The sequence below is a fragment of the Anomaloglossus baeobatrachus genome, chromosome 1 (assembly GCF_048569485.1).
Source record: "Anomaloglossus baeobatrachus isolate aAnoBae1 chromosome 1, aAnoBae1.hap1, whole genome shotgun sequence".
In the NCBI taxonomy this organism is placed as follows: domain Eukaryota; kingdom Metazoa; phylum Chordata; class Amphibia; order Anura; family Aromobatidae; genus Anomaloglossus; species Anomaloglossus baeobatrachus.
In genome coordinates, this window is record NC_134353.1 from 150,671,091 (window position 1) to 150,698,857 (window position 27,767).

The following is a 27,767-nucleotide window of genomic DNA, read 5'->3' on the forward strand; positions in this document are numbered from 1 at the left end:
GACAGGGGCTTGTGCGCCTGGACGTACCAGCGGATGTTTGGTTACTCACAATTAAATGAATCACACGAGTCTTTTGGTAAACCAAGGTGCTGTTGGCTGGCCGCCGCAGCCGGTTGTACTCTGGTCCCCCACTCGGGCTGGTGGTTGCCGTCTTTTCCCTCTGCACTGTGTTTGCTTGTGTTGGACTTCCCAGTATGGAACAGGTGAGTCCGCTCCCGGCTTGTTGTGTACCTGAAGAGCCGTGCCCGCTGACGCTGACCTGTGGGATCTATGGCCCTGGCGGTTGCCCTATCTCTCTCTGTGGGTGCTTGTCTGCTTTTGGGACTTTGGTTGGGACAAAACCTATAATCCTGCCCTCAATTGGTTGATTAGCTAGGCCGTTGGTTCCAGTCCTAGCTTCAGGGTCCGAGTACCCCCTCTGTGCACGGGTTCCTGGTCGGGTCTCTGGTGTCGGTACCGGCGGGCTCCAACCCTGTCCCGGTCCACCTCGGATCTTCGGCTGCCATTTTCCCGTCGCCTGCCGACGGAGACCACCGTCTGCCACCTAGCCAAGGTACCAGGGCTCCAACCCTGGCACCGTTCAACTTGAGCTTCTCCTCTACTGGAGCCACACCTAGCCCCAGCCTCAACTCCTCTCAACTCGAACTACAACTTCCATCTGCTTGTTTTCCCGCCATGGGCTGTCTAGACCCCTAGGTGGGCGTTATGAACCAGTCCCGCCCACTGGTGTGCCTGTCTTGCCCTCAGGGGGGTGACTAGGGTTTCAGGTCGGCTATATGTAACCTAGGTGAGGGATGGTGTTATGCGGGGGCCTAATGTGTGACTACCTGGTTTTGCCAGGGCATCACAGTAGCAACGGGAGAATCGGGGACAGGACCAGAGACTCCAACCCCACAGGATTCACGCTACCGTCATACGGACTGCTGCAAAAGACAACCAGGAGGGGACCCACAACCCTGCAAGCCATGGGGACCCACCAAACAAAGACAGGTGCAGGGGAAAGAAGCCTTCAGGTCACTAAACCAGCACTGGGACTAAGGGGACCTGCGGTTGAGACCAGCCGGCCTCAGGTGACCTGTTTCCAGCTTACTGTGAGTAAAGGAACCAGTTACACCGCAACCCCTTGTGAGTTGTGTGGCCTTCCTTCTTTCAACACCTATCTACCTCACCTATCCTCTGGAGCTTGGCCCTGCGTGCGGAGGGTCCAACATCCAGCCAGCTCCAGTAGTGAGAACTGTGCAGCGGCGGCTCCATCCACATAGCTGCAGAACCGCAATTGGCGTCACGTGTGAACTTTATTCAAAAATCCCCTGTAAATATTCCTCTTTTAAAAAGCACCCAGGGCACGGAACCGGGCAACGGCCACCAAAGCAACATTTTCCCCAGTTATACCGCCCGGCACCGAGTACCCCATAACCCTGGGCGACACACTATAATAATAAATAATAATAATAATGTATGTCGCCAAATTAATGTATTCTCCCTATGTAAGTCATTACAATAGCCCCAGGGCTGCATAACAGTTGTAGAGGGTCCTCTCTCCTCCTATACCAGTCTGTTTTGTACTGTTAATGATGGTTGTACGTATACCCTCTTTCTCTTGTAAAGCGCCATGGAATAAATGGCGCTATAATAATAAATAATAATAATAGTTACAGTCTAACCCTCAAATCTACATGTAAATAAATGGCTGCCGAGTGCTATTGTGGCATATGTTGAAATGATACAATTAACGAGTTAACACAGACGGATAAAGCACAGTGTAATTGATAGAAATTAGCATTCAGGGCTGGTGACCTGCACATGGTCGGCCATGCTTGCTGTGTAAGCCTGTCTGTTGGCTGTTTCTATAGTTACAAAAAGCCAGTGCAACCCAATGAGCTATCTGCAGCACTGCTGAAAGGACCAGCCATTTTCCTCCGAGGCGGCAGTGTGCTGTGTGTTATGCCCTGCTATATCCTTTATTTACAGGGAATTAATAGCATCTAGTGCGGGGTCTGCTGGGGCTTGCTGATCATGGCTACAGCTGAGAATGCCTGGGAGCCCCAGCTTTGATGAGCTGCTGACTGCTGCTATGAGCTGAGTCCAGAAGATGGAATGCAGGCTGATAATGCTGCATATCCTTTATCAGGCGATGGAGTAGGTTTTTTTGTCTTGTAAAGGCAACATTATCTGAAGGGCTCAGTATTAGCTGCTCACAAGGGAAGCTTAGTGACCCGAACAAAGGGTGTTGCCCTTTTTGTAATCTGTGCTTTTTTTCTTAATACAAGAAGACAGCAGTAGAGAAGAAGCAGGTGTATCACTCACCGAGGCTCCGAGCTCCGGTATACAGCCCTAGCACTGGCTCTGGTCCCCCATCAACTCCGCTGGCACCGGCATTACCATACCCTTCCTGAACACTTTCACTTGGGGACCAAGGTGCACATCATTACGATCTTTACTACCTGCGTAAGAAGGTAAGAAATAACTCATGGAAAATGTAATAGGATCAATGGATACATATATACAAAAATATGTCATTATTTTGTAATGAGCATGCAATTTTCTGCTTTATTTATGGTTTTAACTTAGTTACATAGGTTGAAAAAAGACCTAGGTCCATCTAGTTCAATCTTCCTCCAATTATATATTTTGTCACTAATCATTTATAACCAACAATGTTGTGTGTACTGAGGAAATCATCCAGATTGTGTTAGAATATGTACAGAATTTACATGTATTAATATGAGAAATTATAATATTTAATAATAAATCAGGATTTGTTATTGCAACATTTCACAAGATTTGATGTATGAGAAGACTGCAGAAATGTCAAAGCACTTGGCCTACAAGAGTGTTCTCCTGCCTCACCATTGTTATGTTATCTAGGTCATACTGGCAGGTGGCATGCCTTCATGTTTGACATATCCTGACCAGCAAAAGTTACTCAATTATTTTCCAATCCGTACAAAAAAGAGTGTAGTTTCCTATGATGTGGTTGTAAAAGAGTTAACACCATCCAGCATACACCCCAGCACTCAGCATAGCACACCCACTGGGCTTCATAGCATGGAGTCGGGGGGTGGAAGAATAGACAGCCGGTTGGGAGTGGAGCACATACAGTGCCATGCCATTATCCTATGCATACCGTCTCACTTTCCCCATAGAAAACAGGATCTATCACACAATGAAATGAGTTTCTTACTCCGCAGATATTTAAAACCTCAGCACAGACCAACACCCATCAGTAATTCCCCCTCCACCCTCAATGGTCTCTTAGGGACACTTGAGCTGTCAATATTGGAAAAGGTCAATACCGGAAGAAGAAACTGATTAAATGTTCTAAAAGGCAAGGGATACAGTGACACGCAATAAGCCGGCGGTTGGGCATCTGCCCAGGGCACGGTGCTAGGTGAGCAGAAGGGAAAATGTGCTGCGGTGGCTCAACTAGTTACAATCACAATTTCCTTTCTAGCAGAACATGGTCTTTGTGCCGTTACCATGCATGCAAATATTAGCATTTCCATAGAGTTGTCCAGGTGATCTGCTTGATGTAATGTATCTAGCAAACAATGCAGTTCAAGTTCTAATCACAACAGGCGTATAGATGTCACTGTCACATCCTTTAGATAACTTTATTGACAGGAGTGTCGCGGTGCACAATAACACGGGAGCAATGTAGCATTATGGCACAGGTTTGGTGTTGTTAGGCTTTACTGCCGTTGAATTGATATTTTTCTGTTTCCATTTGGATGATTATTTAGGTCTTTTAACGACCCGGGGTTCTCCTCGTCTCTCCTATGCATTGTGAGGCTATTGATTTTGTCCACCCCTCCCCCATCCTGTAATGCTGCATGCTATTTCTCCTGCTGTGCTACAGATTTCATTTGCCTTATATCGAACATGTGAATGAAATTGCCTGCAATATATATATACTGTATATCATGTAGACGGAATAATAGGAATATACACAGTACCGTAAAATCCATATAAACATGTGTGCAAAGTGTAACACAAAGGAAGTGTAAAAACCTTACGACAATGGGTGTGTAGGAGAAATATGCATTTATTACAACCTACGGAGGGAAGATAAATGAAGGTGACAGGCACAAGGCCCACCCAGAAACATGTCACTATGGCTGCACTCTCATCTAAAGCCTTGACTGTTTACGAGGATTACACCTAATACTTAGCTCTTCTTGATGGTATTAATATGGCACTTTACTATTATAGTAGAGACGTTATATTCATTGCCGCAATGCATTCATTAAACTCTGTTTATCACCACCAAATAAATGTGGTCAAGATGCAATAATTAGAACAAATGATGATGAGGAAGAAGAGGAGGATTATGTAAACATGTATTTAGATGGGCAGAGACTCTGAGCGGGTTCCTAATTATTGACCAATGCAAACATGCTGGCATAAACACCATCATTGTTGGCAGTGCATCACCATGTGTACACTGGGAATGTGCTGCTTATGATATGGAGACAAGTTGATTTATATTATAGGGATCATCCACTACACCAATATTGATGATCTATCCTTAGGAAAGGTTATCATTATCAGATCGGTGAGCAGTCAACACTTGGCACCACCACAATCGGGTCCTATCATCGCCAAGAGTAGCTAGGTGTAAGCATTGTAAGGCCATGTGCCCACGGGAGAAAGTAACTGCGGATTTTTCTGCGGAAAACCTGTGGATTTTCTAGATTTTCCAGATAAATTCGTGGATTTATGCAAGTACAGACACTCCCCATGTTATCCTATGGGATTTGGGGAGTGCTGTATCAATGCTGCGGTTTTTGCGGCTGCGGAAAATGCTACGGATTTCCTGCAGCCGTACATAACTGCATGTCAATTATTCATGCAGAATTCCTGCCTTTCCACTATGGAGATACAGGGCGGGAAATCCGCACTGTTTCCACAGGTTTACCGCAACAATTCCGCAGAAATACTGCATCAATGGATAGCTGCGGATTCTGGGGAGTTGCTGCGTGAACCTGCAGAAAAGTCCGCAGGTACGATCTCCCATGGGCACATGGCCTTACAGAGCTGGTCTCCTCCCAAGAGAGTGATTGAGTGGTGTCATCTGGCCACTACCAGAGATTATAGTAGTTGTCTGGTGGGTATGTTAGGTGCAGCCCCCCACAGATCTGATGTTGATGACAAAGTCAAAGGATTGGTCAACAATTTCGATGTTGTGGAAAATCCGTTTATCAATCGTTCAGTTCTCTTCAGTGTTCATTGTCTTGTGTTACGAGGTCACCAAAACAGAACTAAACTACTTGTCCATTGGTGTTCATTAATGGGCTTTGATTGGCCCAATTGAATGTACCATTAGTTATTTATTTTTATTTGACCTTACAGAGGTACTAGATGACTGGCTTGAAAACTGAATAAGTGGACTTGTTCCCAGTAGAACCTCCAGTGTGTGAGAAGTAAATAAAGAAAGGGTATTTTGTCAAAGGCTTTGTTAGCTCTTAGGCCCCCTTCACACATACGTTTTGCATGGTCCGTGGTGTAAGAACGTATGTTCATCCGTGTGTGTGTGTTTCATGTGACATCCGGATGTCACACAGACAGCCCGAACTTGTATACTTACCTTTCTCAGGTGCTTCTTTGGCACTACTGTCCCACTTCGAGGTATGCAGTCAGTGCAGTGAATATTCATGAGCATAATGAGTGGACCTGGAAGAAAGTGTGACAGCAGCGCTGTCCTCCGATACGTGTCACACTGATGTCACACGGATCACATTAGTGTGAGATCCGTGCTGCCAGCAAGAAACGGACATAGGGCCATGTGGAGTACACAGACACGCGAGTGCTCTACACGGACACATTGTCCATGTCAAAACACGGACGTGTGCTCAAGCCCATTTGATTTTAATGGCTCTACATGTGTCTATGACTCCGGTACGTGTGCAAACGGACGTCACAAGTACCAGTGACACAGATGTGTGAAGGAGGCCTTAGGCTGAGTTCACATGTCCAGTAATCAACTGCTAGAACAGCTCCTGCAGAAATCCATTAGCAAAAAAGTTGTGCAAACACAATATAACTGATATCCCCAGGATCTGTTTTTTTCACATTGGAGTCTATGGAGAACGTATTCGTTAACGGATTGTTATTGGATCTTTTCTCCAAAGTAAAAAACAAAAAGTATCCTACAGAAATCAGTTCAACGGATAAAAAAAGTTGTGCTTTGTACAACTGTTTTGCCAAAGGATCTCTGCAGGATCCATTCTAACAGATGATTACTGGACATGAGAACTCACCCCAATTGACCAATGTTGAAAGGGGTTAAAATCTGCCTCCCATATTGAAACTGAAGCCTTTGTATCTTTTCTGTAAAGGGATCCTGTTGCTTGATTTTTAGGCCCTGTGCGCATGCTGCGGTTTTTGCTGTGGTTTTGTTGTATGAATTGCTGCAGAGAATGTTCATAACCTTTCTGCAGTCATTCCCCAGAAAAACCTATGGTAAAAAAAAAAAATGCTATGTGCACACTGCGTTTTTTTTCCCCTACAGGTTTTGCTGCAGAATTTCTGCAGCAAAAAGAATGTGCATGTCACTTATTTTCCACAGATACCTGTGGTTTTTGCCATAGATAATGGTAAAAAAAACCCGCAGGAAATAACTTGCGGAAAATTTGCGGCAAACCACGGTAAAACCACATGTGGTTTTCAGGTGCGGTTTGCTGCGTTTTTTTTTACCACAGGTGCGGTAATCTTTCAGAAGATGCGGAATTTTCTTAAGAAAATTCCATTTTCTAGTGCGCACAGGGCCTAAGACACTAAAGTACAAAATGCCATTATGTAACAGGGGTTCAGTTTTTCAAACATGGCGATGTCAAAAATGAGGTCTGGGGCAATAGGAAATAAAAGTTTAAAATTTAAGGGTACTTTACACGCTGCGATATCAGTACCGATATCACTAGCGCGCGTACCCGCCCCCATCGGTTGTGCGACACGGGCAAATCGCTGCCCGTGGCGCACAACATCGCTAACACCCGTCACACATACTTGCCTGCCTAGCGACGTCGCTGTGACCAGCGAACCACCTCCTTTCTAAGGGGGAGGTTCGTTCGGCATCATAGCGATGTCACTAAGTGGCCGCCCAATAGCAGAGGAGGGGCGGAGATGAGCAGCCGTAACATCCCGCCCACCTCCTTCCTTCCTCATTGCCGGCGGGACGCAGGTACGGTGAGTTTCCTCGTTCCTGCGCTGTCACACATAGCGATGTGTGCTGCCGCAGGAACGACAAACAACCTCGTCACTCACCTGTCAACGATTTTTGGTGTTGGAGCGACCTCTCCAATACGAATGATTCTTACCTCTTTTGCGATCGTTTTAGGTCGCTTAGAGTTGTTACATGCTGCAATGTCGCTAACGACGCCGGATGTGCGTCACAAATACCATGACCCCGATGATATATCGTTAGCGATGTCGCAGCGTGTAAAGCACCCTTTACCCAAGATGAGTTTTAGACTTTCCTATACTGACATCAGGCACATGCATATTGTGTGGAAGAACCTGAAATCAGCAGATTTTACTTCTCAGATCTGCACAATGCATATGTGTCTGATGCCTCTAGAGAGTGTTGGACTGATCTCCGAGTTCGTAATTCTCACAGGTGTCTTGACAGGCTCAAGGTCAGAGTTCTCTATCACCATTTTTCCCCATGCATATTTTAATGGTGTTAATTTATTTTTGGGCAATTAATGGTTAAACTCCTTTCTGTTCTGCAGCAGTCTCTCTCAGCTGTCAGCTATTTGATCATTTCTGGCCTTATAAAATCCCTCTGCTTCCTGGAGAAGTTGCTGGATATTCAACGCAGTTGGGGACTAACCCAGCAGCAGAGAGGACTAGTTTGTTGCTATCTGCTGCTACTCGTGGCTGTTGCTGTGATTGTAGTCAACCATTCCTATTATCCCCTTTTTTCTTATTACTCTCATTCTTATCTGTGCACCCTTGGTTTCCCTGGTGCAGGTTTTGCTGTCTGTGAGGTTTTTTTTATTTTTCTTAGTCTGTCATTTTGTGTTGGTGTTTTTTTTTGTTTTTTTTTGGGATCTCCACCCCGGTCAGTCCACTGGGTTGTGGGGACAGAGTTATCAGGGCCAGGATAGGAACCAGGGGCATGTTGGAGGCTCAATCCTGACCACCTTCAGGTCTACCATCGGGATAAGGAACAGCGCAGGGTCCCCACTCTTAAGGTCAGCTTAGGGGTCCCCGTGCCATTCTTGTCTCCTGTTACATAATATCCAGCCTTACCATTACCTACCGTTTCCCCTTTTCATAGAGGCAGTATGTTTCAGGCTGTTATGTATGCCCATCTTGCTCAGAAGAACGCAGACGAGGGGAGGGGTCTGCGATCAGGGATGGCACAACAGCTGCAACAGGTGGTGGGCCTTTTGATGACGGCTCAATCATGACCTGAAGCTAAGGTGGCCCTCCCTGACAAGTTTTTGGGAGGGTGGGATAGGTTCCGGGTTTTTGAAGGAGCTTGTCACCTGTATTTTAGGCGCCATCCCTTTTTCTTCAGGGACTTAGGGTGAGGGGGTTGTCATGTCGTTGTTGAGGAGTGATCCACAATCCTGGGCCTTTTCTCTACCAGTCGATTTGGAGGCTATGTGGTCAGTAGAAATTTTTTTTTGGTGACCATAGACCTGGTCTATGGTGATCCTGATGGCATCTCCCTAGTGGAATCCCAGATCCGCAATGTCCACCAGGGGGGGTGCCCGGCAGAGGAATACTGCTCGGAGTTCCGGAGGTGGGCCATGGACACCCTATGAAACGACCTGGCTCTCCAGAGTCAGTTCATCCAGGAATTGTGTGCTTGGCTGAGGGACTCCCTGTTGCAGTACTTTCCACCCACTTCGCTGGAGGCAGCCATGTCCCTTGCTATTATGGTGGACAGGCGTCTCAGGGAAAGAGCCAAGACCAGGGTTTCCTTAGCCATGCCTGAAGTGGAGGTCCCACTGGTGGAGGAGGATGAGCCCATGCAGGTGGGGGTGCTCACCTCTTGTGGCCAGTCAATTTTGGGCCACTGTGGGACAAGGAAATGCTTTTATTTTTCATGGCTGTTGCTGTGATTGTAGTAGGCCATTCCTATTACTCCCTTTGTCTTGTTTCCCTCATCCTTACCCGTGCACCCTTTTTTTCCCTGGTGCAGGCTTTGGTGTGTGTGTGAGTTTTTGTTTACATCATCTGTTGTTTTTGTGTTGATGGGTTTTTGGGATCGCCATCCTGGTCAGTCCCTTGGTGGTGGGGACAGAGTTATGAGGGCCAGGATAGGGGGCAGAGCCACGGTGGAGGTTCGACCCTTACCACCTTCAGGTCTACCGTAAGGATAAAGGACAGCACATGTATCGCGGGCGGGGGCGCAGGCCACAGCCAGTGGGGAGCTACTCGAGACGCTCGGATCCGGGATCGTGGCTGTAGCTCGAGTGGCAGCTGGATCCGGGGCTCTTGCAGCAACCCATCGCCCACAACGTAATAAAGGGGGTTATTTACAGGGGAGAGTTTCAGTGACACCACCCGTGGGTTGCGGTGATAGTTTGGTGACACGGCCGCTGCATTGCTATGGGGGCACCCGGGGCTAATGGAGCGGGGCAGCAGGATGGTATCCCCTCCACGGGTTGGGGAGGTGTTGTCCCGGGGCCCAGGTGTAGGTGGTGTGCAGTGCTGGGGCACCAGCTGCAGGCTGGACCGGATGACACCGGTGTACTTACTGTTTAGAAATTAATCACTCAAAGTCCAAGTAGTAAACCAAGTGCCAGATACCGGTAGCCTCCAGAGGAGTGTGCTTGGGTCCCACACACCAGATGACAGGACAGGAGCACTTCCTCCTGCACTTCAGTGTTTTGTCTTGTGTGTTTGACTAGTCCGCATGAAACGGGGAAAAGTCCGCTTCCTGTGTCTTTACTGTGGGAGCTGTTGCCCGCGAGATCTGACCCTTGGGATTTTTGCAGGCACTTACAGACGCCCTATCCCCTGTGTTGGGCTTCTGTCTCACTCTATCTGAGCTCACTGGTGGGACAAGAAGTTGAATATTGTCCCCTGCTGGCTAATTGACAAGGGGCTTGAAGCTGTCCTCGACCTAGGGTCCAGGTACCCAGACTGTGCACGGCCTCCAGACTAGATTCCCACTGTCGGCACCGGCGGGCTACAACCCTGCCCCGGTCCACTTAAGGTCTCCCGCGACCGTATATCCGTCGCCTGTGGCCCTGCTCTGCCGTCTGCCACCTAGTCAACTCAGGTAGTCCGGGAGCTGGAACCCCCGACTACCACTTCATTCCTCTCACGTCCTCTGTCCAAGCTTAACTGACGTGTTCCCTCCCCTGACACCTCAGGACTCCTAGGTGGGCGTCCCCATCTGTCTGGCCCCGTCCACTGGTGTGTCCCTGTTGTCCTGGGGGGGTGCCTAGGCTTTGTGGCTAGTGTTTGTACCTGTGTGTGGGGTTGTGTTGGTAGGACAAGGAGGAGGGGATCCTGCATCTTGAAGATGGATGCAGTCTCCTGTGACAACCTGGTTTTGCCAGGGCGTAACACTTGTCCCCATTTTTAGGGTCAGCTTAGGGGTCCCCGTGCCATTCTTGTCTCCCGTTACATAATATCCAGCCTTATCATTATCTACCGTTTCTCCTTTTCATAGTGACAGTAAACTGTTTTACTCTCAATGCCTAAATGCACAGTTTTTATATTGTCATATTTGGAGCTCTAAACCCAAGTGGCGGACCAACCTGGCTGGAATTGTGATTAAATATATGTTCTCCAGCAACAATGATAAGATCGGATGATCATATCTCTCCAGTTAATTCAACTTTATTCTAAACATTGGATGCTGATTCCACACAACCCCATTCTCACTTTTTTAACCTTTGTAGGGTGAAGGAGGGTTCAAACCACTGTCTCATTGCAATCCAATTTTCATGTTTTTTAATCTGTTAAATGGGTCATAAATTATATTTAATTGGGGTCCAGCACATTTGAGCACCACTTTTGCCAATAATGAGCGTTTCCTAAACACTGTTTCTGGACAATGAACATTACAACCATGTACTATGCGTGTCATGGGATAACCCATTTTACCTAGTGTGACACCCCCCTGCCAGCAGCCGGCGCTCCTCGGATCCGGATCTACGGTACGGCTCGAGGGATCCTGCCGGACCCGGGGGTTGCGAGGACACTCCGACTAAAAGGGGCCGTATTTGTACGGGGATGGTAGTAAACTGTCTTTGACGCCACCCACGGTGTGTGGTGAGGTATGGCACCACCGCTGCTGTTGCAGGACACCCGGGCCGTTGGGATGGCAGCTTGTTGTTAACCCCTCCGTGGGTAGGGATGGTGGCTTGGTGCAGGGGATGGTGATGGCAGGGACCGGTGCGCCTGGTCAGACCAGGGAGTCTTAGGTTACGATGAAAGAAGTCAGACAAGTCCTTTGGTTAACCAAGGTGATGGTGGCCGGCCACCGCGGATGTATTCTGATCCCCCACCCTGGCTGGTGGTCCGTCTCTCTTCCCTCTGCACTGTGCTGTAGTGAAGTGGACTTCCCGGTCCGGAACTCGGGGAGTCCGCTCCCGGTAATACTGTTGGGAGCCGTGCCCGCTGACGCTGACCCGTGGGATCTACAGGATCTGACGGATGCCCTATCCCTCTCTGTGGGTGGTTGTCTCTTTTCGGAACTTAGGTTGGGACAGGACCTATAATCCTGCCCTCAATCGGTTAATTAGCGAGGCCGTTGATTCCGGTCCTGGCTTCAGGGTCCGAGTACCCCCTCTGTGCACGGTTTCCGGTCGGGTCTCCGGTGTCGGTACCGACGGGCTCCAACCGTGTCCCGGTCCACCTCTGATCTGCCGAGCTGTCTTCCCGTCTCCTGCTAGCTACGGGCTCACCGTCTGCCTCCTAGCCAATGTGTCCGGGCTCCGACCCAGACACCTCTCAGTTCAGCCTATTTACCTTCTTTTCTGTGACTCTGTGATCCCCAAGTATTGGGTGTGCGCATGCCCGACTGTGTCGTTTCCTCCCGCCCCCACCGCGGCATCTCTCATGCCCGCTGGCAGGCGTTTTGGTTACCAGACGTCCACGTGGGCTCTGACGCCAGCGGTGGGTGTGTGTGACGAGCGACGCAGCCGCGCATGCGCCACATTGGTCGAAACGGCGGTCATGTGACCGCGTATACGCCCATAAAAGGGTCCTGCCGGGATCCCAATTTAATCACCCATGATTAAGCCAGCATAGTACTGCGAAACGTACGTCGGGTGTCCACGGGGGCTTCCTCCAACCGCCTGCTTGTTCCTGCGCTGACACCCTGACCGGTAATATGCCTCTCCGCTGTCTTCTTCTCTCGCTGGGACTTACAATTTAGCATTGTGGCTGGTCCGATTGTAGGGAGGGTAGATTCCAGCAGTGTGGAGGCGGTGTGTACTTTCAGCACTGGTTTAAGCCTGCCCACTGTACCTCCTTATTGTTGTTTCTCACATTTAGGTTTTATTGTGATACTACCTATGTATTGTAATGAAATCTGGTTTTAATATACCATATCAATAAAGCTTTTTCATATATATATATATATATATATATATATATATATATATATATATATATATATATATATATATATATATATATATATATATATATATATATATAATCTCTCTTATAAAACTCCTTTCTCTTGTGTTTTAAATGGTTGATTGAGTAGGTTGTGAGCCTGTGCTTTCATTGAATTTCATGGCTGCACTCACATTATTAAAATGTGCCATAAGTCTTTTGTTTTGTTAACAGTTCAGCCTCATGCCTATAGCAGAGGCCTGGGCTTCACTCCTCACTCCACACTCCTCTGTAGAACTTCTCATTCCTCTTTCCTGCCCCAGGCTCTCCAGACCTCTAGGTGGGTGTTTCCTTCCCCTGGTCCCGCCCACTGGTGTGCCTGTCCTTCCCTGGGGGAGGTGACTAGGGTTTTCTGGTTGGCTGTGTGTCACCTAGGTGAGGGAAAGTGTTATGCGGGGGCCTATGTGTGACTACCTGGCTTGTCAGGGCGTCACACTAGTCAAATTAATAACATAGTTGTCCATTTATCTCACCGATCTCCTGTACACATATCCTCAGATTGGCTGAACATGCATATTTATTTTTTGAGGAGCATAGGATCAAAGATATTTAAAAATACCATTTAAGCAAGTTTTGTCAAATTGTCAATGCGATTCTCTTCTCCCAATCTTGACACACCGAGAGCAATACCGCAGATCCATGATGTGGGGCACCTGAAACAACGGCTACAGCAGGCCTGTGGTAGCATTTCTTCTGCGGTATTGCTCTCGGTGTGTCAAGAGTGGGAGAAGAGAATCGCATTGACAATTCAACACAATGGACAGCACTTTGAGCACTTCCTTTAGTGGGTTACTTTCGTTGCTCCATGTCACAAACGTGTCAATAACTCGATAATGAATAAAGCTACGTTAAAAATGAGGACACCATTGCTTTTCTTGTGCAATTCTTTGTGTTTGATGTGTCACATGACACCCTTCCCATTGAAAAAAATTAAAGTTGAATTCAAAATGGCGGCTTTGCAGATGGCCTCCATGGGCATCACCCAGCCTCAAATGTTTGGCCCCTCCCATGTACTAATATGCCACAAACGGTAAGATGATATCAGCAACCACTTCCATTTTATCATGGTGTATCCATACTTCTGGCCCACTCTGTAGATTACATCATCTCTGATATAAGTCCTTCTCATCCCTTTTGCCTCCAACCCTTTTTTCATAGTACAGATACCCTGATGAAATTTCATGCCCAGAGCTCATCACTCCAGACTTCCATCTTCCCCGTTTTCAGCAGCACTTCCCGAAACAGTGCCCTTAAAAATAAAAATAAAAGTATCTCCCATGCTGCACCACTGAATAAATAATTGCCCCACACTGTGCTTCCTACAGAAAATACCCCCCCCACATTGATCCTCTGTATAATACAACCCCAAAAACAAACTGCCCATTTCCATAATATACTCCAACATTACCATTCTTTATAATGCCCCCCCCCACACTGCCCTTCTCCATAATGTCACTCCTACACTATCCCTCTCTAACGTATACCCCCACACTGCCCCTCTATAATGAACTCACTCACTGTCCTTTTTTATAATTTCCCCCACACTGTACCTCTCTATATTGTCACCCCTAAACTGCCCTTCTCTATAATGTCCCCACCACACTACCCCTCTCCAAGAGATACTCCCACAGTGCCATTCTCTAACATATACTCCTGCACTGCCCTTCTCTATAATATCCCCCACACACTTCCCCTCTATAATAGACTCCCACAGTGTCGTTCTCTATCATGTCCCCCTACACTGACCTGCTCTATAATGTCCCCACCACACTACCCCTCTCCATAATATACCACCATAGTGCCCTTCTCTATAATATACCCTCACATTGCCCTTCTCTAGAACGTCCCCCCCCACATTGCCTCGCTGTATAATATGCCCCCACACTGCCCTTCTATAATATACCCCCACAGTATAGAAAAATATCCAATTAAATCCGGCTCTTCAAAAAGGGAAAACATATGTTTTTTTAAATAATAAAGTCTATCTCTTTTTCAAAAGCCGGATTCTCTTGGATTTTTTTCTATGTTGTTGGAACCTTCTAATCCACAGCACTCCAGGTGAGCTGGACTTTTTCCTTTTGCTACTTTATACCCCCACAGTACCCTTCTCTATAATATACACCCACAGTGTCTTCTCTATAATGCCCACCCACACTTCCCTTCTCCAAAATGCCCTGTGCCCCTTCATAATTTCCCACCATTGTGATGAGGTCCATAGCATAATGACCTCATCACGTCACTGCACGTAGGAGGGAGGCTGATGAGCGCTGTTCCGCCCTCATTCTGTAGTATTCATCTGTACTTGCATGTGAATGATGCAAAACAGTTGAGTATAGGAAGGTGGGAACCAAAGTCTCCTGGCTCTGTGGGCCACACAGCATCCTTTGGTGAGTCACATGTGGCCCGCAGGCCGTATGTTGTGCTGGCCTGATCTATGTGAACTTAATGTCTGCTTGGCTCATTTAATTTTAATATTCCTTTGATGAAAATTAATTCACAAAGCTGATGAGTGGAGATTTATAGCAAATTTGCCTTTTTATAGCATGGAAAAAAAATTGCAATTTTCATTAAACTATGCTGCCTCTTCTTTATTACATTAAGAAAGTAGCATTTGTTGCTACATTTCTCCAATATTAATTCTGAAAGTTTATAGGCTAATTCAGATAGTGTTGTGTTTATGAATAACACATTTACTTACAAGCAATCTCATTAAACTGTAATGATCCATAAAATCAATTTTATCAGTGCAGTCTTCTGTTGTGTATAAATACGTGACTCTTCAGATTTTGTGTTATACCATGCCTGATGAAGAGACCTGAGTAGTCTCGAAAGCTTGCAATTATTACCATCTTTTCAGTTAGCCATTAAAAGGTATCAACCACTGAGGACTCTCTGTTCTTTTAAACAATTTTTTTATCAGTGCAGTCAGTGAGCTGATGATCCTCTGCAATATGGAAGTGAAAAAACAATAACCCGATAGCTTCCATTAGATAAGGAGATACAGACACTATAGGGCACTTTACACGCTGCGATATCGATATCGCTAGCGAGCGTACCCGCCCCCGTCGGTTGTGCGTCACGGGCAAATCACTGCCTGTGGTGCACTACATCTCTTACACCCGTCACACGGACTTACCTTCCCTGCAATGTCGCTGTGGCCGGCGAACCGCCTCCTTTCTAAGGGGGTGGTTTGTGCGGCATCACAGCGACGTCACACGGCAGCCGTCTAATAGAAACAGAGGGGCGGAGATGAGCGGGTGGAATATCCCGCCCACCTCCTTCCTTCCTCATTGCCGGTGGACGCAGGTAAGGAGATGTTCGTCGTTCCTGCAGTGTCACACATAGCGATGTGTGATGCCGCAGGAAAGACGAACAACCAGCGGCACATACCACCAACGATATTATGAAAAGGAGCGACGTATCAACGATTTTTGACGTTTTTGTTGATCATCGCTCCTAGGTGTCACACGCTGCGATGTCGCTAACAACGCCGGATGTGCATCACTAACGACGTGACCCCGACGATATATTGTTAGCGAGGTCGCAGCATGTAAAGCACCCTTTAGAGACTGGCTTAGCTTGAGTACGACTGAGTGGCCTTATGGCCCATGTATACTTGAGTAAGTGGACTATTACGCAAAAAGAAACATTGCTAGACCAATGAAAACTCACATAACTATGGAGAGAATATACAAATCGCGAGAAAACGTTCCCATAATTTGTTCCAAACCCGGAACTTCAATATTGCAAAGCAACAATACTAACCACTGAACCACAAGTCCGTCCACAAAATGAGGGGCAGATACAAGGTATACAATGACAATCGCCAAAATGATTGCTACTTTTATCAGTTTTCATATTGTCAGCAGTTTTATTTATCATCAGTAGAGGTGAGAGGATAGAGTTCAAGTTGAATTTCCTGAAATTCTCGGTAGCACGCAGATTTGGATACTTTGATCTTGTGTTTGCAGTTCACAAAAAACCCCAGTTGCTCAGCACCATTGTCCACACTACTGAAACATCAGAGAAAAGGCTGATCTCTCTTTTTGTTGCCGGAGCGGGCTTTCCCTTAATGCCCTGCTGCTATGACCTCTTACAGATTATCATACCTTGTTCAGTACTGGTCAGTACTGGGGTCATCACAGATCATCAGTTCCTAATGGAGTAGAGTTTGTACGGCAGAGTTGCACTTGCGTTTTGCACAGTGCATTCCTATAAAACATTAGATTGCTCTCTCTATTGCAAAACTATGGGGCCGTGTCCATCTGCGATTGATTTCTCATGCCATAGCGGCATGAGAAATGAATCGCAGCATGCTGCGTTTGGCAGCAAGTCTCAGCTCATGTATCCCCATACAAGTCTATGGGTGCGTTTGAAACATCACACTGCACTCACATGTCATCCGAGTTCAGTGCGATATACACAGAGACAGGCCAGGGAGGAGAAAGTCCCCCGCCCCCCCTCATCTCCACAGCTGTGACCCGATCACAACATTGGATCACAGTCTCATGACCCTCGGCTGACGCTCGCAGCAGAGGGTCATTAGCATATTGCTTCCGATGCTCTCACAACGGAAGCTATGCGCAAGTGGAACCAAGGCCTTGTCTCACTCTTCTGGGGTTGAGTGAACTCTTATAATTGCCAAGGTCCTCTTTCTTACTCAGCCTTAAAGTCTAAGCTCTTATGGTCATCGGGGTCCTCTTTCTTCTTCCCCCTTTAAAGTGTTAGTTGTTATGGTCGGCAAGGTTTTTTTTCTCTCCCCAACGTGTATTTTTCAAGCAATGACAAACTTTCCAGTATTGAGATTCCTACATATTTATTTGCCAAGAATCAAACTCCCTGACAAAGTTTGGCAAATCCGCTCTTTTCTAATCATCAGTTATTACATCTATTATACCAGATCCTTAGTTCTCAGTGAAATAAAAATATTGGTTCACAATTAATATTTCTGTAGGTTCAGACTCTTATTCACAGCAGTGTCATCTGTGTTAAACAATTTTCTGAGCTCTTAATGCATAAGTTGAGGTACGTGTCACCTGGATGAATGCTCTAGTCTGCTATGGTCCTGAATAATTTAGGAGTTTAAGACGGGAACAAAGTAATGAGAAGCTGAGCCGAACAATCAGCTTCAAAGTCTCTGTACAAAAGCTCAAAGCCATATACACCTGTGCAGAGAGAACGTTTTATTGTTCATTTGTCTCCTAACTGTAAGGTTAGACAACTTTCTAAATAGTCTTCATTTAAACAAAAAAAAAATAAATAAAACATTCTACCACTTTGTTTCTGTAGAGAATCTTTAACCTTTTCATGACATGGCTATTTTCTGGGGAAAGGGCTTGTGGGGAGTTTCATTTTTTCCATCCCTTCAAGAACCATAGCTTTTTTTTTTTTTTTCATTTTTTCGGTTCAAATAACTGGAAGGGGGCTTGTTTTTTGTGGAACAAGTTGCAGTTTTGAGTGACACCATTAATGTTATTATGAGATGCACTGGAAAGCAAAAGAAAAATTCCAACTGTGTTGAAATTGCAAAAAAAAGTTCAATGTCACAATTTTTTTTTGGGGTGTTTTTTGATATTTTTTTTTTTTTTACCATGTTTACTATTCAACAAAACTGACCTGGAAATATGATTCCCCATGTCAGTATATTTACAAAGATATCAGTTATAGTATTTTTTTTTTATTTAAATGTATATAATATATAGTGCTTGTGTATGTGTTCTGAGATCTGTAAAGTTTTCGGGATATGTTGCCGTGTGAGGCTTGTTTTTTGCGCCCTAAGATAGATATGATCGTCTGATTGCCTCTTATTATATCTTATTGCACTGTTGTAACAAGCAGAATTCAGAAGTTTTGATTTCTTTTCTCATTATGCTGGTTACCGATCAGATTTGTTTATATTACATTTTGACATCGAATTTCTACAAACGCAGGAACACCAAATATGTGTATTTTTTTAATTGCTTTATTTTAAATGGGCAAAACATTTTTATGTATTATTTTTTTCCACATTTACTGTATTTGTTAATCAGCACTGCTATGTATAGCAAAAATCAGTCTCCTATGAATACCAGCTGAACGCTGGCTTTCACAGGAGAGCAGTTGTGAAAAACACACAGGTTTTTAGCAGATCTCCGGTGTGATGGCAATCAATCGGCGCAACACGAAGATGTCAAAATGGGCATGTGAAATGATGCGCCTCCCACCCGGCAAGCATTAAATGCCAGTGTCAGAAAATGACAGAAATAGTTAACAGCTGCAGGCAGCGCTCCACTACACCATCGACCTTTAGAGGCAGATGTTGGCTTAATAATTCAGTCATCCTCAGCTGGGAAAGATGCGAGTTCGTGTGAGCCCGCATCAAAGTCAGGGACCTGACGTATGACGTAACTGTACACCATGAGGGGTTAAGTCATTTATCTGGTTCACTGATCTGCAAAAATGTTATTAATTTGCCCTGCTCCTGATGGCTCTTTCTGCTCTTCCTCTCACTTCTCTCTATGATATAGCTAGCAGATGGGAGGGGTTGGAGAAAATAAGTGCAGAATAGGAGGAAGCTAATTAAGAAAGCAGCACCCAGGATACGCACAGAGCTCACATCCAGCCTTAATTACTTGGAGAGACTTTCCCCCACGAGAAAAATATGAAACTTGGATCAGGCTGCAAACTGCATATCATGAGGTCTAACCATGAAGTAAGGAAGATTGCAAACTGAGCCTTCATTATTTATTTATTTATTTATTTAATTAAAGGTAATTACTAACATGTAAAATATTTTTTTACGTGTCTAAGGTGCCCACAGCCTTTCAACATTCTTCGTCATGTAGCTATTGCAAACTGTGATCTGTGAGTTTTGCTTTTAAGCTTATTCTGCTGCTCAGAGTGTCTATGAAATGAATGGGTAACTGCTATGAGCTATTGCCAGCAATGACGATCTTGCTTACATAGAACTTAAAAACGTTATCCACTACTTTTACATTGATGGCTTATCCTTAGGATAGGTCATAAATGTCTGATCGGCCAGGGTCCGACACTCCCGCTGAATCAGCTGTTCCCGGTACCGTCGGCGGCAGCAGGCAGCCAGAAATGCTCAATTCCGAGTCTGCCCTTTTTTCTACACATCTGCCCCCTATTGATCTGAATGGGAGACGGATGTGGAGTACCTGGCCACGACTGCTATCAGTTGACGGGGCAGCTTCGGAACTGAGCATTTTCGGCTGCCTGCTGCGGCAACCAGCACCGAATATAGCTAATTGCCAGGGGTGCAGGGTGTCAGACACTGCTGATCATTCAGTGATGACTTATCCTAAGGACAGTAGTAGTTGACAACCCCTTTAATTTAAGCAGGCTCATCCCTTCAGCCCCTCACATGGACCTGCCATCACTAAAACAGCATCTAGTCCCCCATTTGTTCTGAGCTAATTTTCTGAAAGTACATTTAAAAAAATGAGCACTTCATGTGTTTATGGTGCTCAATACATTCAGAGAGGTACAGAAGCCCTTCAATGCTCATGCTTTCAAAGGAAAACTTATTCACATGCTCTGCTAAAAAAAATATCATTAAAGCAATTCTGAACTATTCAGAATCTTGAGTGCAGCCCTGAGTCATAAAGACTGGCATTTTGTTCACCAGGGTTAACTGGGGAAGAGCAGGAATAAGATGCGCCACTTATTGAATTGGGTCACTCTTATCAGTGGCGGTCACCTCCGTGAGCCTCACCAGAAATGTAACTCATCAGTCCAATGTACACCACCACTTTTAATCAATTTGTCGGGTGGCCATTGACATAGCCCAACCCTGCTTTGGCTCCTTCCAAGCTTTGCTCACTTTGGCAGAGCCAGCCAAAAGAGTTGTCGAAATTCCAAAAATCTCAATTTTTTTTTTTTCTTGTTTTCAATTTTTTTTGCAACTTTTCAAAATATTTTACACCAGAATTTTTGCATAAATACTATCGTGAATAGGGGCCTAAATGTATAACTTAAAACCCATTGTATCTGCATATGCTGTTCCATGCCAATGTTTCTGACTAAGAGCTTGATGCAGATCAGGATGGAATTGGGGGGGAAGGGTAGGAATAATTTTGCTCATATTAGGACTATCGTTGAGACCAAGAAGCTTCTATTTACGGCTGTTTTGCTGCTCTAAAATCAAAAGTCTCAATTACTGTAGACGTTTTCTTAATTTCCTGTATGAAACGCGACCAAATAAAAAAAATAAGGGGCTTAAAGGGTTTCTTATCGCTAGGTCTTTATTTTTCTTATTTTGAAGGTTGGTGAGTTCTTACTGTTTTATATGGAAGTTTGCTTATTCCTTTATACACACAAAGAGGCAGTAAAGAGGATTTAATACACCTTTGGTGAACAATTTTATGTAATAAAGGTGCCATGAGAGGCTTGGGGTTAATTTAAAGTATCTAATGAAACAGAAACACTGAAAAGGAGAAAACTAAATTATTATAATTCAGCGCCATAGCTTATTTTGTAAGTATTTCTTGACTGAACATAAAGTTAAATAAGGCAGCAAATCCTGTTAAATGATTGTGCATGCTATAATACGCAGTTTATGATGTGTACTTGCTTGTGTGCTTAAACGTATGTAGGGATCTTATGATTCTTAAAGGGACCCTGTCAGGTAAAAAAAAAAAATGCTATTATCCTGCAGATATGGGATTAATAGCATTTTGTAGCTACCCGGTGCCCGCATAGAGAGCATCGCTGCCAGGAGGAAATAAACTTTATTCCCCCTGGCAAAAACTCTGGCTATCTGTCATCAGGGTGGTGCTGGCGTGAGTTCAGTCACCACTTCTGACATCTGTAACCACACCCCTAGGACTGACTGGCAGCCAACTCTTATACAGAGCCACCTGTTAGCATTGATTGGGGTTCGGTTACAGCTGCTGCTCATTATGGCTGGAGCGGTAACTGAACCCTTGCCGATGCCACCCTGATGACTGAAAGCCCGAGGCTGCCAGGAGGAATGAAATTAATTTCCTTACAGAAGAGGTACTCTCTATGTGGGCGCCGTGCAGCTTCAAAACGCTATTAGCACTAGAAGTCCCAGATAGGGGTCATTTAACACTTCTACCTTTTGGAATGGGGGGAGCTCGAAATTTCTGGAACTTCTAGTGTTAGTCTGCAGATTAACCCATATCCGTAGAGGGTTGTTTTTTTCCTGACAGGTTCCCTTTCAAAACGAGTGTGTCACCTCAAAAATGCTAATTTAGCCACTTATTTGGGTATGGAAGGGATGTCGCTTCTTTAAAAATCAAATCTGTATTATAGATCTTTATGGTTTAGTTGCCAGAAACATTATTTATTTCATATGCAAATGAGAGGGCTTCTATGCACCACTGACCTGGTCGGGACTTATTTGCACCATCGGCGCCCCCTCAATTTGCATACTTTGCACCATCATGTCTTCAGCCCACACTGACATTGCAGGAGCCCAGTTGCACACTGCTATGTTGGGAGCATTAGATACAGGTCTATGGGTTGAGGTAAAATAACAGTTAAGGGTGGGGAGCTTAGAATAAATTGGTAAGGCCAGGAAAAAGTGGTCATGGGTTCCCTTTAAGCATTTGGGCATAGTAATTATATAATCTCATCTATCCACAACATGTTTGAACAGCTGTAATTACCGAGCACGTTTTGGGTGCAATTGTTTCTACAAACAACCCAATGTCTTGTTGGCCTAAGATATTATTTCATTACTTTTTACCTACAGTAGCTTTGTTTTCTATGGTCCAGATTTGTCTTCTGCGCAGTAGAATATCGATCCGCACAGAGCTGTAGCTCCATTTATCAGAGCACTGGAGAATTAAAAAGAACATAGTGTGTGATAGTATAGATCTGGCTTCCATGGTGCCACAGAAATAATGTGATTTCAGAAAAAATTACGTTAATAATCCACAGAACAAAATGTGCATCAATGCACTGTCGTGAGAGATTATGACCATAGGAAGGTTACGAAGACTCAATCAAGTATTGTAAAGTGTCCATACTGCTGTATCAAATATATCAGAATGATCTAAATCTGTTTTATTATCACAAGTCATGAATAAGGAGGGTGGCAATATACCTGGAACTGTATAATTATGTCTATTAGTGCATTAGTACCATTACTGCGGATTATAGTGCCTCGAAACTGTGAAACAGAACAATGACTACATACAATTATCAAGCCAAATCTGCTATTTCCATTTATCACCAGCATTTTGAGTCATTTTAGCCTCTAATAGAGGCTGAAACCAGGAATGTCAGCTCACACATGACTATTCGTAGCAGTCATTCAGTTCTGAGTAAAGAATTATGCGGGCGTCACACGATACGATTTATCGTGCGGTCGCACGAGCGATCGTACCCGCCCCCGTCGTTTGTGCGTCACGGGCAATTAGTTGCCCGTGGCGCGCAAAGTCGTTAAACCCCCATCACACGTACTTGCCTGCTGAGCGACGTCGCTCTGGGCGGAGAACATCCACTTCCTGAAGGGGGTGGGACGTTCAGCGTCACAGCGACGTCACACAGCCACCGGCCAATAGAAACGGAGGGGCGGAGATGAGCAGGATGTAAACATCCTGCCCACCTCCTTCCTTCAGCATTGCCGGCGGCCGCAGGTAAGCTGCAGTTCATTGTTCCCAGGGTGTCACACGGAGCGATGTGTGCTACCTCGGCTACGATGAACAACCGACGCCGAGAAGAATAAACGATTTTTTAAAAATAAACGACGTGTAAACGATACATGATTTTTAACCAATTTGCGATCGTTCTGAGACACTCGTAGGCGTCACACGAAATGACGTTGCAAACTATGTCGGATGTGCGTCACGTAAACCGTGACCCCGACGACATATCGCACGATGGATAGTCTCGTGTGACGCCCACATCAGTTTATTTTTATTGATTTTGTTGGGTTTGTCAGTTCCCCTATGTCCTCCAACCCAGCTGCATTGATACCTGTATGCCCAAATTCCCTCCCTAAGCAGCCTTGTATTAACACTATTCACTAATATGAATGTTTAAAAAAATGACTTATAAACCTCGCTGTCCTTTATGATAATTAGGGCCTTGACTAGTCGCAGTGGCATTGTTTCCCTAGACTAGTCCACCCTTTTTCCATGTTATCACGCCCCTGTAGGCACAATGACATGGTCTCCACGAGCCGGCGTCACCGAAAGCTCATGGAAATATCAGCTCATGCACACGTCTTCTGAACTTCTGGGCATGTGCAGTGCACCTAATGAAGCCGGGAAGTGTACACCCAGGATCAAAAGTGCACTGAAGCGGCCAAAATGAGCTGCGCGCATTCCAAGATTTATATGTGCTGGTGGTGACGCAGGGAATTTGGGCACACAGGGTTGAATGCTGCCGAATTAGAGGGAATAGGGGGCCTGACAGGTTCCAGATAATTCATGGGTAAAATTTGTAAAATCTGCATTCAGTGAAGACTCTCCCATTACCGAGATAGGAGATTTAAATAAATTAAATCTGACTAAATTGTTACGAATAAGATTTTATGATTGCCGAGAGGGGGGAGCTAGAGGCAGAGGGGGGAGCTAGATGCATAGAGAATAGATAAAGGCAGAGGGGGGGAGCTAGAGGCATAGAGAATAGCTAGAGGCAGAGGGGGGAGCTAGAGGCAGAGGGGGGAGCTAGAGGCATAGAGAATAGCTAGAGGCAGAGAGGGGAGCTAGAGCCAGAGGGGGAGCTAGAAGTAGACACAGACTTTCTGCTGCAAGTTCTCCTGAAATAACAGTTACAGTTCCCCATAGAACTTTATGAACACCAACTGCCATCTCCTTTCTCAGTAATGAGAAAACCTGTTTTCACTCAAGACACATATTACGTTTTAAATTAAGAATTTTGAGAATGGATGATCAGTTCAGGGGGAGATAGAAGCACATTTATCTCGTATTATATATTTTAATGTCTTTTAATATCACATGCCTAATTAATTTACAATCATTATTGCCTAATCTCATAATAAAAATAATTGAGTACTATATCAAGACTATTTGTATGGATATGATGCTAAAGCCTTCCATACACTTAAGATTAATGTTGCCAAATAATGCTGACAATATAATTGTATGCAGGGGGACCTGACTGCCCCAAAAGCTGATGTCTGAGTAAATGAGACTTTGGCATCTTAGATTTCAACAATCCTAATGATTGTACGATATTGATTGGGGCTTTTCTAATAAAATTATTATTATGCAAGTGCTAGAGATGTCTTCCTTTCTCCTTAGTTAAGTGGAGGTTGATGATGATCCACCCTTCCATTATATTTCCATTTCCAGTTGTTACTATGGGTACCCCATGCCTGTCAACATGTTGTTGGCTAGTATCCGGTCTTTTTTTTTCTTACAATGTAACTGCAAACCTATTACTAAATTTAGAATGTAACTTGTTTCCTAAGTTTTTATATTGTTTGCTAAATGGGGTTTATGCACTTTATATATTTAGGTTATATAAAAGAGGTTGATCACTACAAGAATGACCCTTTCCCATTCCTCATGTTTGCACCCATAAAATAAAAAAGCCTATACTCACCTCTGGTGCCCCATGCCCAATCACACCCGTCTGCCGCTCCCATCCTGTTAATTACTTATAGTAGACAGGGAGAGAGAATCCGGTGGTAATTGGACGTGTGGCTCATATGACAGAATAACCTCATTTGAGCTTCAGTGAACGCAGGTGCCGACACCGCTGAAACGGTAAGTTTTCGAAAAAATTAAATGGGGACTGTCACTGGGAGGCCTTTCATCAAGTACATTTTACACAAAATATGTAGGTCATGTACCCCAATGCAAACTCTCCCACAAGATCCTCAACCATTATAGGTCCTTATTAGTATAGGTCTCATGTTGGATAATGGGGCCTTTCCCTCCCAACCAGACCCCAGGGTTGCTGCAAGCATCTACTATAGTTACACCAGATTCTGGATATATAACAGCCTTGATCTTGATGGTGACATCCACAAATGCCTGTTAGAAATAGCCTCTGCAAGGAAACCAGCAATACACTTTACAAAAATGTCATTCATTTAGTGAGATACAGTCTACACTTCTCATAACCAGGCTCAGACTGGCCCACATGGGAACAGGGGAATCTCCTGAAGGGCCCTTGTGCCTGAGTGAGCCACTTAGTCCCCAATATAAGCAGTATTTTGCCCCATTACATTATTCAATATGTACAGAAAAAAGCAACATCTCATCGTCACTCCACTACCCAGTGCATTATTACATAGAAGTACAGATAAATGTGTGAAAGAGGCTCGCTGAACAGTGGTCCCCCAGAGTCAGTGTTACTGGTGGGCCCTTGGCAGCTCAGTCTGACACTGCTTCTAAGTGTCAAAGGCCCATTTATACAGTTATTCATATTTATCTCATCCTTCGGCCATTAAAACTTGTGATGTTCGGAGAGCAGGCTCCACCTAATGATACCTTTTGCTAATATACCATATTTTTCAGTTTATAAGATGCCCTGGATTATAAGACGCACCCCAAACTTAGAGGAGGAAAATAGGCAAAAATAATTTTTAATGTTAAAATGAGGGTCTGTCTTATAAACCTAGTGTGTCTTAATCCTAATGCTCACCAGGGGGGAGCGGCAGTGGTGGAGCAGCTCAGGAAGATCACAGGAGGCAGGGTCAGCAATGCTGCGGCTCGGAGGAGGGGGTGTTGCGTCTCGGGAGGATCAGTGGATGGAGGGTCGGCGATACTGTGGCCTCGGAGGTGTTGCGCTGTGTACCATTGATCTGCCAGCTTGCTGCGGGGGTGTCACTGCAGTGGAGTTACTCAGGAGGGTCACAGGGCGAGGTGTCGCTGCTGTGGCGGACGTCTGATCTGACTGTGGGCTCCATTGAATAACCCATGGTTGACGCGATGTATACTGCCCTAGCGCCAGCAGCCGGCTGCTGCTCGGATCCGAATCCGCAGTGGCTCGAGGGGTCTCCGGACCCGAGAGGGTTTGCGTGGACACTCGAAATAAAAGGGGGTATTTACAGGGGATTTTGTGGTTAGAGTTCGTGACGCCACCCACGGTTTGTGGTAAGGTGGGATACCACCGCTGCTGTTGGGAGCGCCCGGTGGCGATGGAATGGCAGCCAGGTGTTTAACCCCTCCGTGGGTAGGTGGAAGTGCCCCGGGGCTTGGTGGTTGTTAGAGGGGAGCACCGTTGGGGAGGAAAGGGTCACTGCATACTCAACTTGTAAACCAGAATTCTTAGTACCTCTGTAGCAGGGAGGGAGCATGCTGGGATCCCGTGCACGATGGTGTTGCTTGTTAGCCTGTGACCTTTTCCTTCGCACTTTCTTTACTGGTTGGCCCCTGTAGTATAAGACTAGTCGGGTCCCGCTCACCCGTATGGCTAACTGAGTGAGCTTGCTCTCAGGGTTTACGCTTAGGATTTTCTGGACTGTGTATTGGGAAAGTCCTATCCCCCTCGTTGCGTTAGTACCCCGATTTTGGAGCTGGTGGAGGACGAATCATAAAGTCTTCGCCCTCGTCGGGTAAATTACCAGGACGCTTAAAGCTACTTCCCGGCCTAGGGTCCACGTACCCCGCCGTGCCCTGGCCCCTGCCCGGAGATGGCTCAAGGCCGCTAGCTGCCCTGCTCGGCAGTTCCATGCCCCTTGACACAATCCCCTAGACCGGGGTTCCAGCTCCTACCAGGCCCAGACCAACATCTGCCACCTAGTTATTGAGGAGCCCAGCTCCTAACCTCCTCCAATTAATTTGTGACCTCTCTCCTTGAGAGTCACCACACAACTGATTACTCCGGACACTCCTGACCCTCCCTAACCAACCCCCCCAAGTGGGCGGCCTTATTCCCTTCAGGCTACCCATTGGTGTGTCTGGTGGGTGTGGTGCAGAGTGTTTCTAGGATTTTCGATTGGCTTGTTCTTAGCAACACCAAAGGCCAGGGACCCGTAACCAAGGAGGAGATGGACACCATGCAGAAGGGCAGATTGCACAATGTCCTGTGACGACCTGATAGGCCAGGGCGTCACACGATGGACTTCAAGAAAATGGCAGCAGAGGCGACACGTGTGCAGAAATGCCTCCGTGGCCATTTTCTTGAAGTCCATAGCATCAATCGGAGCACAAGCTGCCTCCGCAACCATTTTCTTGAAGTTGACCCTGCCTCCTATGACAAAGCTCCACCGCCGCCGCCAC

At 45.7% G+C, this 27,767-nt stretch overlaps 1 protein-coding gene across 1 annotated transcript in view; it reads left to right on the forward strand.

Moving 5' to 3' along the window:
• Nucleotides 1–1,908: 1,908 nt before the first annotated feature.
• SORBS2 (sorbin and SH3 domain containing 2) overlaps nucleotides 1,909–27,767 on the forward strand; it is a 463,189-nt gene continuing 437,330 nt past the window's right edge. The window contains exon 1 of the mRNA XM_075347124.1: nucleotides 1,909–2,456. The gene's annotated coding sequence lies outside the window, so the exon portion shown is untranslated. The remainder of the gene's footprint in view (nucleotides 2,457–27,767) is intronic.